A 13,492-nucleotide genomic window follows, 5' to 3' on the forward strand; every position below is an offset into this window, starting at 1 on the left:
CCAGCAACTGTTCGAACCATTTCTAGAAACAAGCTTAGGGGAACAACATTGGACTGTGAACACTACAAAACTCATGGTCTTTTTATTTTAAACTTTCCAGAACCCCACGCCCCAAAATTTGCCCTGTGTATGGGGGAACACACTTTTTACTGCAGCGTGAACAGTTGCCCACAGCTGGCTAATTTTTAAACCTTTGGAAACTGTGGTTTTGCATGTGTCTTTTGATCTCAGCAGCTGAACATTTCATCTTCAGCACGTTTCCAGGAGCCCATCACAGCTCCTGGCACTGCCTGTGCTGGCACCACAGATCACAGATAATGAACCTGCTTCACTTCATCACCTAACCAGGAGAGGACTAAAAGTGGACCCAGGGACAAGGCAACAAGTCTGGAAAACTGAGATTAGACTAAGGGGGAAATAAAATGATAAGGGCTGGAATTAGCAACTCCTAATTCCTGAGAGGTTGATGTTCCATCCTTATCTGTGTATTCTCACACACATTGTATGCAGAGTGAAATAATGTCTGAACTACCCTGACAATCAGTTTTGATAATTATCTTGCCATATGTTTGGACTGACAAAAAACGTCCAGCATTTTGGTATGTGTATGTGTAGGTGCTTTGTCAGCTCCCATGTAACATACAATAATAACTCTGCTACTAACTGTTCCCTGGATTGGAGGCATTTCAGGAGACCGGCTTCCCTGCTAGACTTTACAGCCATTGCTGTTCCCTGTAACATAAAATTAAAAAAAAAACCAACACCCCCCAAAAAAAACTGTCAAAATTTTTGGCTTGGAAAAACTACTTTGAAAGCCGGCTATTTGGGAGTATGGAAAAAAAATATCACACACTGCCACTTCTTCAAATATGACGGGTCACTTTTTGTTCTGTTGATTGTAACAGAGATTTTCATAGGAAGAAACATCATTCTGAAGTAAGAAATACAAACAAATGATGCTGTTGCTTAAACATAAATCCTACGTAAAGGAACTGGAAAGCTATTAAAAACAAACCATTTGCATCCAAACAATTATTTTAAAAGTCCATGTGTTTACTGTAATTTCAAACAAATTACTTGAAATTTGTCTTCTTGGGGCTAAGGCTGGTGATGAAATGTGGCCCAAAGGAACAACAGAGTGTGAGTCAGGACTCCCTACTGGGACCCATCCGTGGGCTCACTGTGCTCCTGCGTTGGGCATGCCACATCGCCCCGCCATGCCGCCGCTCCTCCAGCTGCAAAACAGAAAGTTGTCTACTTTCTTTGCTACCTTTGTTGGGAAATATGAATGAATAGTATTACAAAATCATAACATACTACTTTGTCCAGTTTTCTGCAATGGTTGAGTCTAAACTGATAGCATGCCAAAGCTTCCCTACAAAGCCACTGGAGTTAATTTGATTTCACACTACACGTTACCAAAATTATGTGTCACAGTGGGTACTAGTCTGCAGTCTGGGGAGCAGACAAAAATTGGCCTATAGAAGGTATTATTCCAGCAACCCCAATTTGATGGTCCTACAAAACGTGTGCAGTGCATGCAGTTTTCACAGGGGCTACACCTGGGCTGATGCGGATGAAAGCAGGGTGGCCATGACCCAGCCGTCTCCCACGTGACAGCTGTTCAGCGTAGAAACGGGGTTTCGTTTCCAGATGTACTGATTGTAGGCTAGGCACAGTCACAACCCAGCTACTAGAAAACTGCCTTCCACTTCGCCAGCAGCCACAACCGAGCTTCCCCGGTGCTCTGGCTCTGCAAGTCCGCAACCGTGGGCAAGACTCCAACAAATCACTGGCAATTTAGTTGCTTGAGAAGATTGGAACGGGTGTAACTTCCAGAAACCTGCTCAACACCTCAACCTTTCTTGTTCTTTTCCCTCTGAGTTACTGAGGCCCACACTGCAAGCATTTAGGTTTCGGCTGCCTCTCTGCCTAACACCCAGGAGGGACCATGGCAGATTCAGAGGTGGCAGTGAATCCCCTTGCTCTGCTGTCGGTAGCATTCGCTGTGGCATTGGAAGGTCAAAGGCTTGAATCCAAAACTTGGAAGAGACACAAGGGACGTAAAAGAGAGACAGAAAGGATGTAAAGAGGAAGCAACTTTAATAAACTGCATTTCAAAATATGCGCTGCCATTTCCACCTACACATACAGTAAGTGCCGCTTTGGCGACGGATCCCAGACAACAACCTTGTTGTTTGTTTTAACTGAGTCATAGTACTTTTTCATGTGTCACACACCAAAAAAGACTTCCTATTGTCAGCAGCTCTTCGACTTTGACTTGGTTGGACTGAAGAGAAAAAACTCTCCAGGGCCAGATTCTGCCAGATAGAGTCTCTGTGAAATCAATAGGAGTTCTCTCAGTACCAAGCACGTAGGCCTGCGTGGAGATTTGGCTTTGCTGAGCTATTTCTCCAAACCTAAAGAAAAGTACACTCTATGCAGCCCCATGTCAAAGACTACTTCAAAGGCAATACTTACCATTTTTCAGCTCTGGGAGTAACATTCTTAGTTTATCAGGGCTATCACTCAAGCTGCCAGCCCTCTTTCCAGAGCTGCAAACGTTCTTAATGCGAGTGAAAGCCTTTAACAGCAAAACAAAGCACTGAACGAGAAACTATCCAGTAAGTGGTATTTCAGTACTCTTGAAATATGTCTAAATGATGGAGAAAAGTAAACTCACGTCAAATTTTAACCAAAGTTACACCAGGTTTTCCACAAACACTTATTTAACATACTCAGATAATGAAGACACAAACAATGCCGTAGAATGTCAGAGGACAGACAGTATTACACAAACCAGTGCCATTCATTGTCAAAGTAATAGTCAGGGGCCTCAGGCTAATACAAGTGCTCATAATAAAAAACACTCAGCTGATATAATTAAAAATTAATTCCTAATTGGGACAGGAAGCACAAAAGGTCCATTCTGAGTCTTAAGCAGCTCAACCATCTGAAAAGTTAGTTAAAAACTTTTTATGCAGTGATTGAGCCAAAAACATGAAATAAATGTCTGTTTTCATGATTTGTGAGACTTTTTCATATAAAGGATCTTTTCTGCTCCTGCTTGTGTGCTACACAAGACAGCCTTCTAAACTTTGTGACAGTCTCATAAAACACGGATCCCAAAACACCTGGATAAACACACAGGTATTCTCAGCCTGAAACACAGCTGATGTATTTTCCTCCCCCCAAACCATCCTTCACAACAAAAATCCCCAACGATAAAAATAAAGCACACAGTCTTCATCCATACTCCTGAAAGAATAAGACAGACTGCAGATAAATTCAAGCACACAAAATGGATGTGATCTACACATACTCAAAGGTAAACACAAACAGCTACAGAATCGAAATTGCCATTCACATAAGACAACTTTTAAAGATTGTAAACTTCAGAGATGTGGAAAACCAGAGCTATCTGCTTAAATTCTCCCTTGGACTTTTTCAGCACAGTGTACATCCATGGCCCACCAAAGAGAGAAAAGCTCTAAACTTATTCCACCAAAAAGTCTGTGGCTGCATCATAAAACAGAAAGAAAGGCTGTTTCCATCAAGCCTAAACTTTGTGAGATCAAAGCAGTTGCTGGGGGGGGGGGGCGGTTCTGACCACACTCCAGCAGGTGTGCAGGTCTTTGAAATTATGTTGGCGTGGGTAAATGATGGCAAAGAACAAACACTCTTTTTAATCCCGTTACATTTAACAAAGGGCTTTTCCGACAAAATTGTCTGTGAACACCAATCTTGCTCTATAAGCTTGTGTGAAAACTAGCTGCCCTTGAGATAGCTCATCAAGCATTCCCATCAACTGGAAAATGAGATCTCTAACGGTGCTCGTGCAGAACACCAAACCTGCTTTCTGACAGCAACCTGCACTTCTGACCTGTTGCACTCTGCTGTAAATCACGCGTATATCAGGATCTTATGCCGCTGCATGCGCAGGGCAGGGCTTGACCCGTGTTCTGCTTCGCCACATGCTCAGAGCAAGCAATTAATCCAAGCCCCCACCTTGCTTTCAGTGATAAGTAAATAAAATTGAAAATGTTCTCAGCACTTCAGCAGTCCTACTGCTGGCTTGTTGAATTTTGGATTCCCATCAATACAAAACCTCTATGTGCTATTGCCACTGAAGGGAGATGTGATCTGGCATCTCCGTTTTCAGCAGATCATCGTTTAGCCCAGGACTTGGAGCTGGTATAAAAGGCTGGATGCTGCTCACCTGGAAGTCAATGGAAAAGTTAAAAGTTTACTTTGACAGAGAGAGAAATGGATTTTTAATGCTACTCTACAGGACCAAATGCTTTCACATATGCTGGTGCAAATTCAGTGGAACTTTGTATGCTCACCGCGACAGCAGCATCAGCAACTTTCCATGGAGAACGGTGCCATTCTGCGCTTTGGGGGAGGCCCTGGTTTTATTTTAAAACCAAGAAAAAACACATCCTGTATCTTAATGCAGGATTCCCCCAAACAAATGGAAAATGTGCATAGCACATACATGGCACTACCCCACCTTTTAAAAATCTGACCTGATGAAACACAGGAAAAAATGTGGAAAAAAAATCATCCTGGGTTGTAAAAAGTTTATGCTGTGTCTGATTAGCTGCTTGTGTCAGGCACTAAAATTTAAAATGAATATACTGCAGGAAAGCCGACCCAGGGTCTGCCAGGCTTGAAGACAGCTCTAAGACACTTTGCCTGCCTGGGGACAGGAGGACAGGGATGCCTGCCCTGTATGACGAATGAAAGCAGTGGACCAAATGGCACACTCATGCATGCCCAAGAAGGTGAATCAAACCAAGTATCTTCCTAGCGGGAAAGAGATCTTAGAAGAACAAACCCCAACAAAAGTCATTGCACTATAGCTTGCATTTGCATGAGTTTTGTTGCACAAACAACAAGTTGTTGGGCAAACAGCTAAAGGATGAAGAAGAGAGTAAAGTTTCCATTATGTTGAGCATGTGAAATCCAACACTTGTTAACATTCTTCTGACAAATCATTTTTTCTTCTTTGCTTTACTAAGTAAGGTTTTTAGAGAAGTATTTGGGGGTTCTCTTTTTTTTTTTCTGATGTAAAATGTTTCATTTTGGGGGTTTTCTTTAATACGCAGCCCCTCCCCTGCCCTTCACAACTCTGTGACGAGGACAGTATCTTTTCACCAAATTTTCTCATAGAGGAAAAAATCCTGTAAAATTAAACTCTAGCTCCCGTTATTGTGAATTGTTTGGACGGTAATCGAAACTTTTTTTTACTTCCCGCAGCATTCACAAAAGGCTTGGGCTGGGAAGCGCCTTTCTGGTGGTGAATAGGGGCCACTCCAACCAGTTCCAACTGAGGTCAATGGACAATCAGGGGAACTGCTCCTCCCAGCACTCTCTGACCCAGTTCATTATTTTGGGTCTTACTGCATCCTCACTCTGGAGCTAAGGCCACCTAAATATTGTTTAACCCTCTCTACTGCCCAGCATGGATGCCGCCCCCTTCCCAGTCAGAGTCCCTTACCGTGGGCCTCAAAAACCAGATACTGAGGTGGGATGTGGCTGCCTCAGGAAATCAACTCCAACTGGTACAGAGACTGATTGCAAGATAGCACCAAGCACTGAGGCAAGGAACTTGTGCGAAGAATTCAGCTGCCTCTGACTTTGTTCTTCACTGTCAGCCAGCACTGGCCATTTCCAATACAAGGCATACAAAGTAACTAGATTTTTAAGCTTTCCATCAGAAAGTTTCTTTCCAGAATTGCTTATAAGAGTAAATAATAACAGAAAACCCACAGAAAGTTACATTACGGTAAAACCTCTAGCGGGGCCCGTTAGTACTCAGGCTGGAAGAAAACAGCATCACGGCTACCACACATTTTACGAACTCGGAATATAACTGGAAAAGGAAATGATTCAGAAACCACAGGTGCTCAGCACCAGGCTGCTGCGCCTCACTGGCCGCCCCCGGGCACCGGTGCTTGTGAGACAGCAGGAATCCAAGGCCAGGTTAAAATTAGGGATCAACTCGGAACAGTGCTCAGCCCAGCTCTCGACACTGATCTGCACCACAGGGGCAAACGGGCATTTCCAGGAGGAGTGAGCCCAGAGGAGTGAGCTCTACCCTCCTCACTGCCGTCATCATGCCAAAAAGAAAAGTAAAAGCAGGCTTAATATACCGGGGGTTGGAGGGGAGGAAGGGGCGAATATAGGTACTTGGTTGAATTGAGGAGGGAGATTTTTAAAAAAATAATTTTTTCCAGCATTGCCATCTTTTTCTCTGCTATCTTGCAAAGAAGTCTATCACCTGTCTGCCCGTTCAGTTTTTTTACAGCATCAGTCAAGCCTACCAGTGCTCTGATGGGAGCAAACAGGTACATGTGTGCCTTCAAACAGCGCTGCTCATAATGCAGTCTTTCCTCACCCAAGGTACTTACTCCGAAAAGTAAAAAAAAAAACAACCAAAACTTAAAAAGGCAACCCATAACTCCCACCTGTGCAATACAATTCCTCATTTTTAGGCATTTTCGTTCTAATGAAACTCTAGCAGGATACATTCGGCAGTCTTTCATAAGCCTCTCATTTTGCTTGGTCAACTCTTTCCAGCGAACTGGACAAACTGCATTTCGTGAATAATGAACAAAACCGCCCATCACACTGCGACAAGGCAGAGTTGGTTTTAAACCGATAGAGAACCACGAATGTTTAGAGGTTTGGGTTGGTTTTTTTTTTTTTTTTAATCTCTTCGAAAACGAAGAGATTAAAAGGAACGCCGAAGGCCGGATGCTGGCAGTGCCGCCGGGGGCCGCGCTCCCCTCCCCTCCCCTCCCGGCCCGGCGGCGGGGACCCACCGAGGACACGGCTACGCTGCGGAGGGACCGCGCTCCCCGCGTCCCCTCTGCCCCGAACCGCCGCCTCCCCGTCAAGCGGGTTGCCGTGGGGGTTTGGGTTTTGGCTTGCTTTTTTTTTTTTTTTTTTTTTTTTTTTCCCCGAGGAAAACACCGTCCAGGGTTTCCCTCGAGCCACCCGTCTCCACGGCGACTGTTCCACCTCCCCCCTCTCCTCCTCCCCCGCCGACCCCGCTCCCGGGAAGCCCCGCTTGGCTCCGGGCCGCCGCCCCGCGGGGCACCCCCGGGGCCGCCCGAACGCCGCGGCCCGGCAGCGGGGAGCCCCGCCCGGCAGGGGATGAGGTGGGATGAGGTGGGATGGGGTGGACGGGGGGGGGGAAGAGGGGGGGAGGCTGCCTCGGCCGCTTCCCGGCGCCTCTCCGCGGGGGAGGATCCCGGATAAAGTTTGGCTCCCCCAGCGCTGCCCGGGGCGGGGGGGGGGGGGGGGGGGCGGCACCGGGGATGCCGCCGACGGGCAGAGCGGCGGCCCTACAGCCGCAGCCCGGGCCGGGTCTCTTCTCCCCGCGGGGGCGCAGCGTCGGTCCCTGCGGCGGCTTCGTCCCCGCGCCCCCCCCCCCCCCCCGGGCCCCCTCCCCGCGGCGATGCCCCGGTCCCGGCGCGGCCCAGCCCCGCGCGGCGCGGGCAGCGGAGGGCCCGGGGAAGAGTCAGGCCCGGCGCGGTTAACGGCAGCGCCTACCTGGTACGCGTCTGGGCGGGGGGCGCGGGGTCACGGGCGGCGGCGGCCGGGCGGGAGCACGATCATGCCGCGGCGCGGTGCGGGGCAGGGCCGGGCCGGGCCGGGCGGGGCGGGGAGGGGGAGGCCGCCTGCAGCCGCGCTCCGCCCGCCGCCGCTCCGCCCCCCCCCATCGCCGCCGCGGGGCCACGTCTCCGGCCTGACGCAGGCGGCGGCGGTCGGGGGGCGCCGGGCGGGCCGCCCCCGCTGGCGGCGGCGCTGCGGGCGGGACAACCCCGCAGGCCCGGCCACGGCGGGCGGGACAGCCGCGCTCCGCCCGCCCCCGCGGGGAGCACCGCTAAGGGTAACCGGCAGCCGAGGCCTCCCGGAGGGCCCGCGGCATCCCCGGCTGGGGCGGTCGTCAGCGGTGCCCGGAGGGAGCTGCGAGGTGGGGGCCGGCTGAAAAAATGCGGCACAAACGGGTTTTTGGGGTGGTTTCTTCTCCTCCGCAGAGGGCGGGCGGTGCCGTGGGAGGTCATTACGGGTGGAGGGGAGCGGCGAGTGGCCGTCCCCGCGCTGGTGGGGCGGCTTCGGGCCGCGGCTGGAGGGCGACGGCAGAAATGGTTAGGGGAAAGACCTCGGCCTCACCCCCCGGGGCCGTGGAAAGACTATAAAGAGAGCAGGCTGCAAAGCGCCTGGGATTGCATTAACAATAGAAAAGTGTCTCAAAGAGCGACAATTGGAAACACAAACTTCTGGCCCAGCAATTCAAAAAGCGCAGACTGAAAACTGCTGCTGAAAGAAACCACATATTTGAAGGGATTTGTGTCCAACGTATCCAAAAAAGATTTACATCTCTGGCAGAACGCAGAGACGGGACGAATTCTGCATTAGAGGGAGGTACTTGCCCTCTAATGACTTGCCCCTAACCTCAGGGATAGCGTGTGTATCCCCTTAGGGACACTACAAATATGTAAACAAAGAAATACAAATATATAAGCCCACTGGGGGGGAGTTAATGGAAACAAATACGACATGAGGCATCACAGCTGTTTTGCTGCAAAAATATTAACTGGATTGGGATGTGGACTGAAGGTCTGCCATGGATAGCTGTGGGTAATTCCAACTTCGTGTACTTTGTGACCCATCCGTTTCAGGGACTGCTGAGGGCAGAGTCAGGTTCCTCATTTGGGAATCACTGATGTGATTTATAGCTGTGGGAGTTCAGCTCATCATTTGACTGAAGTGTTTGCTTAAGTGCTTTGCTGTGCAGAGCTGCTTTCCTCAGCTGAAGCCTCAAGGCTTTCTGAGGCACCTCCAGACGCGAGGGTCTGAATCTGGCAGGAGCTGGAAGAGGTTGTTGGCATAGCTCCCTCACAGTCCTTCGGAGCCGCCAATCTAAAAGATTTCAGCAATATTACACCATTACATAATTTTAAGCATTAGCCCCATGCTTTGGGGGATATGGCTGAGGAATAAAACCGGACAAGGTTCCCATATGGACAAAAGCACCGGATTTCTTTTTTGAGCTAAAGAAATAATTATGGCCACTGCTGTGTTCATTTTCTCTTTATTGGTTTCTTTCCATTACTCTTAACTCCTGGCAGCAGCTTAGAGGATCCCTCCCTGTCCTGGATGGTTTCTTCTTTCAGACATTTGCAGGCAGTTATTCTGCTCACCCTTTCGTCATCACTTAGCTCATTTAATCTTTTCTCATAAGTCAGTACCTCCCATTACCTAATCATGGTGCTGCTTTTCCCTGAACTCCCTCTCAGTTGCTCGTTTATTTTACGGTGACGTGGTGGCCAGTAATCCTGCCATTGTTAACGTTTCCTGTTGTGGACTTTTGGGTTATTTTTGTTCAGAGTTGCTGCAGTACTTGGAGGATTGAGCTAAGCTTCCCCTGTGAAGAATAATTACAGGCGAGGTCACTGATACTGCAATAGAAAAGACAGTCCATGGATAACTATAGCTGATGGGTTTGGGGATGGAGGTTTAGGCAGTTTCTGGTGGAAGAAGGCCCCAAAATTCATGTTTGATATGAAACACACATCTGGGGCTCCAGAAGCCTTTCCTCCACCAGAAAGATTTTGCTGCCTCCAGAAAACTGTAATTTATTTGTGAATTCCTGAATTATTTTCTTTAAGACCATCTAGGCAGGTGAAGTCTGAAGTCATTTGGGGGTATTTATTTCACTAAAAGTATTGTTTCTACCAAAATGATAGGCAACAGAAACAGGATTCAACCACCTGTATGGCTGCAAGTTTTTGACATCCTTTGATTTCAGGCTGCCTCTTTGTTTTTCATTAACTCCAGAGGACACGTCACATACAAAGTGCCATTACTGCACACATAGCACATTTGCTTTTACTGTCGATTGTCCTGTTCTGTCATTCGTAATTTACAAACTCCAATAACATTACTGCTGCTGCTCAGTGCTACCTTGTAGTACTGACACTACAACAGAACCAAGAGCAGTGCTGGTTTGCACCCAAGTTAAAACTAGCACAGAGCAGCCTCCAAACCTAGTTGGACAGAGGGACAGATCGCACGGTCAGCACTTATGTGAAAATTATCCCCTGTTCATGTACCTACGGGCCAATTCCTAAGTGTGATCCAGGTTCAGGATGCTCAGTCCTGAAGTCCTTGCTCAGTACCAACATAGCATCTGCCAGGATCCAGCCCCCACCTTCTACTGATTCCTGCTCAGGGTTTTGGGTTTTTTTCTTTCTTTTTTTCTCTCCAATCCCTTGATAATATGAGGATGCACCCTGAAAAAACTCAAAGCCATTCCATACCCAAAAATCTGGGGTCCCAACAAAAGCAGCCCTGAAGCTGGGGCTGAGGGGATGGTGCTGTGCAGAGCTGGACAGACCACATCCCCTCTCAGCTTCAGGAGAGATCTGGGCAAGTAAACTGGGGTTTCAGTGCAAGAGCTTTGTCTATACTTGGACACACACCCACAATGAAAATGCTTTTCATAAGTCATCTCTCCAACAACTGTTGAAAACGCATAATCTGCTAACACAGAAAAGCTAAATTGCTTTCAGACGAAGTACTGAAAAACTGCTTCTGTGATTTGATTCAGCTCAAATCCAAAATGCACTATTTGACAGCTCTAGCGCTTCTTAGCTGCTTAAAGTTTCTGTCAAAGTTTATCTTTTCCCCTAGTTTGCTTTGCTCTAGTTTTACATTTTAACCCCTCTCTCCCCAGATCAGTGTTTTTGAAACACAAATTTTAAGTGCACCCGATGTTTACATAATAGCAGTGCAGTGGAAGTACAGACTTCTAAAATAAATTGCATGGATGCTACGGGCTGAGTCTGGGCAGGAGAAGCAAAGCTTCAGAGCGATCGTTTCTTAAGCCTGCAGCATCTTCTATGTACTAAAACCTGCTTTAAATCAGAAGGAAAACACTGAAAGGATGTTTAATCTCACGAGCTCTTTTGTTGTTCCTAAGTAAAGAGGAGCCACATTCATCACTGGTATGATTACAACGGAAGCACTGCAATTACATCAGGGAAGAATTTGGCCCGACTAGTTCTCTGTAGAGAAGCTATTGACAGCTGTCCCCACGTACCTCATATTGTTGAGAAAACAGAGAGCTAAAGACATGCCGAAAGAAATAGGACTAACTCCCATTTTCTGACCTTTGGCTGAACTGGAGCTCCTGGATATGAACGATGCTTTACCTCTGTTACACTTCTGATCATCATTAGGTTTTCTTCAGTGATCCATCTGAAAACGTATTCCTAACTGGGGAGCTGTGCAGCTATGCTGGGTACGGCTACTGCAGCTCTGAGCCACTGAGCTGTGTGCTTCACGGGATACAGCATCTCGTCTAATTTTAGATGTGATGCAACGAGTGGGGGTAGCTCACATGAAGCAGGAGGGATGGAGCCCAGCAGCCAGAGCTCAGAACGAGCACTTTATTAAATGCTACTTTCAAAATAACAGAGGCTTTTATTAATACCAATGCATCGTTATGGGTGTGATTGAATAAACAATCAGTAGCAAGGACAAACATTTCTGGCGGAGAATTTTAGGACAAGAGTCAATCCCCACCTCAGGTGGTAACTGAGGCTGCCTCGGGTCCTGCCTCCCAGCCTTCCCCCCACTCTCTGCACCCTCTCATGTTCTCTACTGAACTGCTGTAGTTGGTCTGACATGCATATAGGCTTTTTTCTATATGGGCACTGTCTCGTACCCTCATTCAGACACTCACAGAGAGATGGCTTAGTTCAGGTGTTGGGTTTTCTCTCATACTTTATTTTCTCAAGAGCCTTCTGCCCCTTGCACAAGCCAGACCACGATACTTGCAGAGCCAGTCTGCTCATAACCAAATCTATGCACAGAATCTATAAATTAATACAAAGCAGCTCTACTTTTAGGGAAGTCTCTGTTTGCTAGAGCAGTGACCTATCCTGATCGGGTACCCTGGCTCTGATGCCGTGTTGGACCGAGTCACTGGTTACATGGCACACTCCCTGGCTGACATCCTGCTATGAGATAACGGACTGTCAGTGGTGGTCCACTTTGCATCATGCTTTGGGTTTGGACGTTAGGGAGGATTCAGGTCTTTCACTATCGTTACACCTCAGCCTGGAATGTTTTTCCCTGGTTCCAGCCCCCCATGAAATTCCAGCATTGAATTACCCACCTTTTTGTCCACTGTCTTTAAACACTTCTTTGCAGATCTTGTACTGCTAGCAAACCTGTGTCAATAAATCATAATTTAAAAACACAAATAGCACATTCTTAATGAAAATTTCCTTTTACACATCTACATGATAAAGTAAATGTTTGAGAAACAGGTCCCTAATTCTTTATGGCATTTTAAAACAGTCATCTCAAAATAAACAAAAAGAAATGTTTGTTAATCATCTGGAATTTTTAATTTCCTACTTTGCGTGGGAACCTGAGTAATCAGACATATGGTATGCCTGTTAGGTGGGAAAGGGTCAGGATTAGAATAGATTCTCAAAATTAGAAAGCACTAAAATATAGCAGCAGTCTTCACGGAATCACGGAGTTTTCAGAGTTGGAAGGGACCTCTAGAGATCATCTAGTCCAACTCCACTGCTAAAGCAGGATTGCCCAGAGCACATTACTCAGGACTGCATCCAGGCAGGTCTTGAAAATCTCCAGAGAAGTGGACTCCACAACCTCCCTGGGCAGCCTGTGCCAGTGCTCTGTCACCCTCACCGTAAAGAAGTGTTTCCGTGTATTTGAACGGAACTTCCTGTGTTCTAACTTGTGCCCATTGCCCCTCATCCTGTCACTGGGAACCATTGAAAAGAGCCTGGCTCCATCCTCCTTCAACCCACCCTTTAGATACTTGTATGCCATAATAAGGTCTCCCCTCAGCCTTCTCTTCTCCAGGCTAAAGAGTCCCAGCTCTCTCAGCCTTTCCTCATAAGGGAGATGCTCCAAGCCCTTAATCATCTTAGTTGCTCTTCGCTGGACTCGCTCCAGCAGTTCCCTGTCCCTCTTGAACTGGGGAGCCCAAAACTGGACACAGTATTCCAGTTGTGGCCTCACCGGTGCAGAGTAGAGGGGGAGAATGACCTCCCTCGACCTACTGGCCACACTCTTCCCTATGCAGCCCAGGATTCCATTGGCCTTTTTGGCAACAAGGGCACATTGCTGGGCCATGGATAATTTACTGTCTACTAGGACCCCCAGATCCTTCTCCTCCGAGCTACTTCCCAGCAGGTCCGCCCCTAACCTATACTGGTGCTTTACATTCTTCCTCCCCAGGTGCAGGACCTTGCACTTGCTTTTGTTGAACCTCATTAGGTTCTTCTCTGCCCAGTCTTGACTGCCTAAACTTAAAATAAACAATTTTTTGTGTTAATTGCTGGAACAGATCAACACTGAAAAAACCCACACATCTAATTGATTCTCTGAAATACAGTGCTTGGCAGGGGAGAGGAAGTCTCAGGGGATTGGG

This window comes from Vanellus vanellus, assembly GCF_965231255.1.
Source record: "Vanellus vanellus genome assembly, chromosome: 5".
NCBI lineage: Eukaryota > Metazoa > Chordata > Aves > Charadriiformes > Charadriidae > Vanellus > Vanellus vanellus.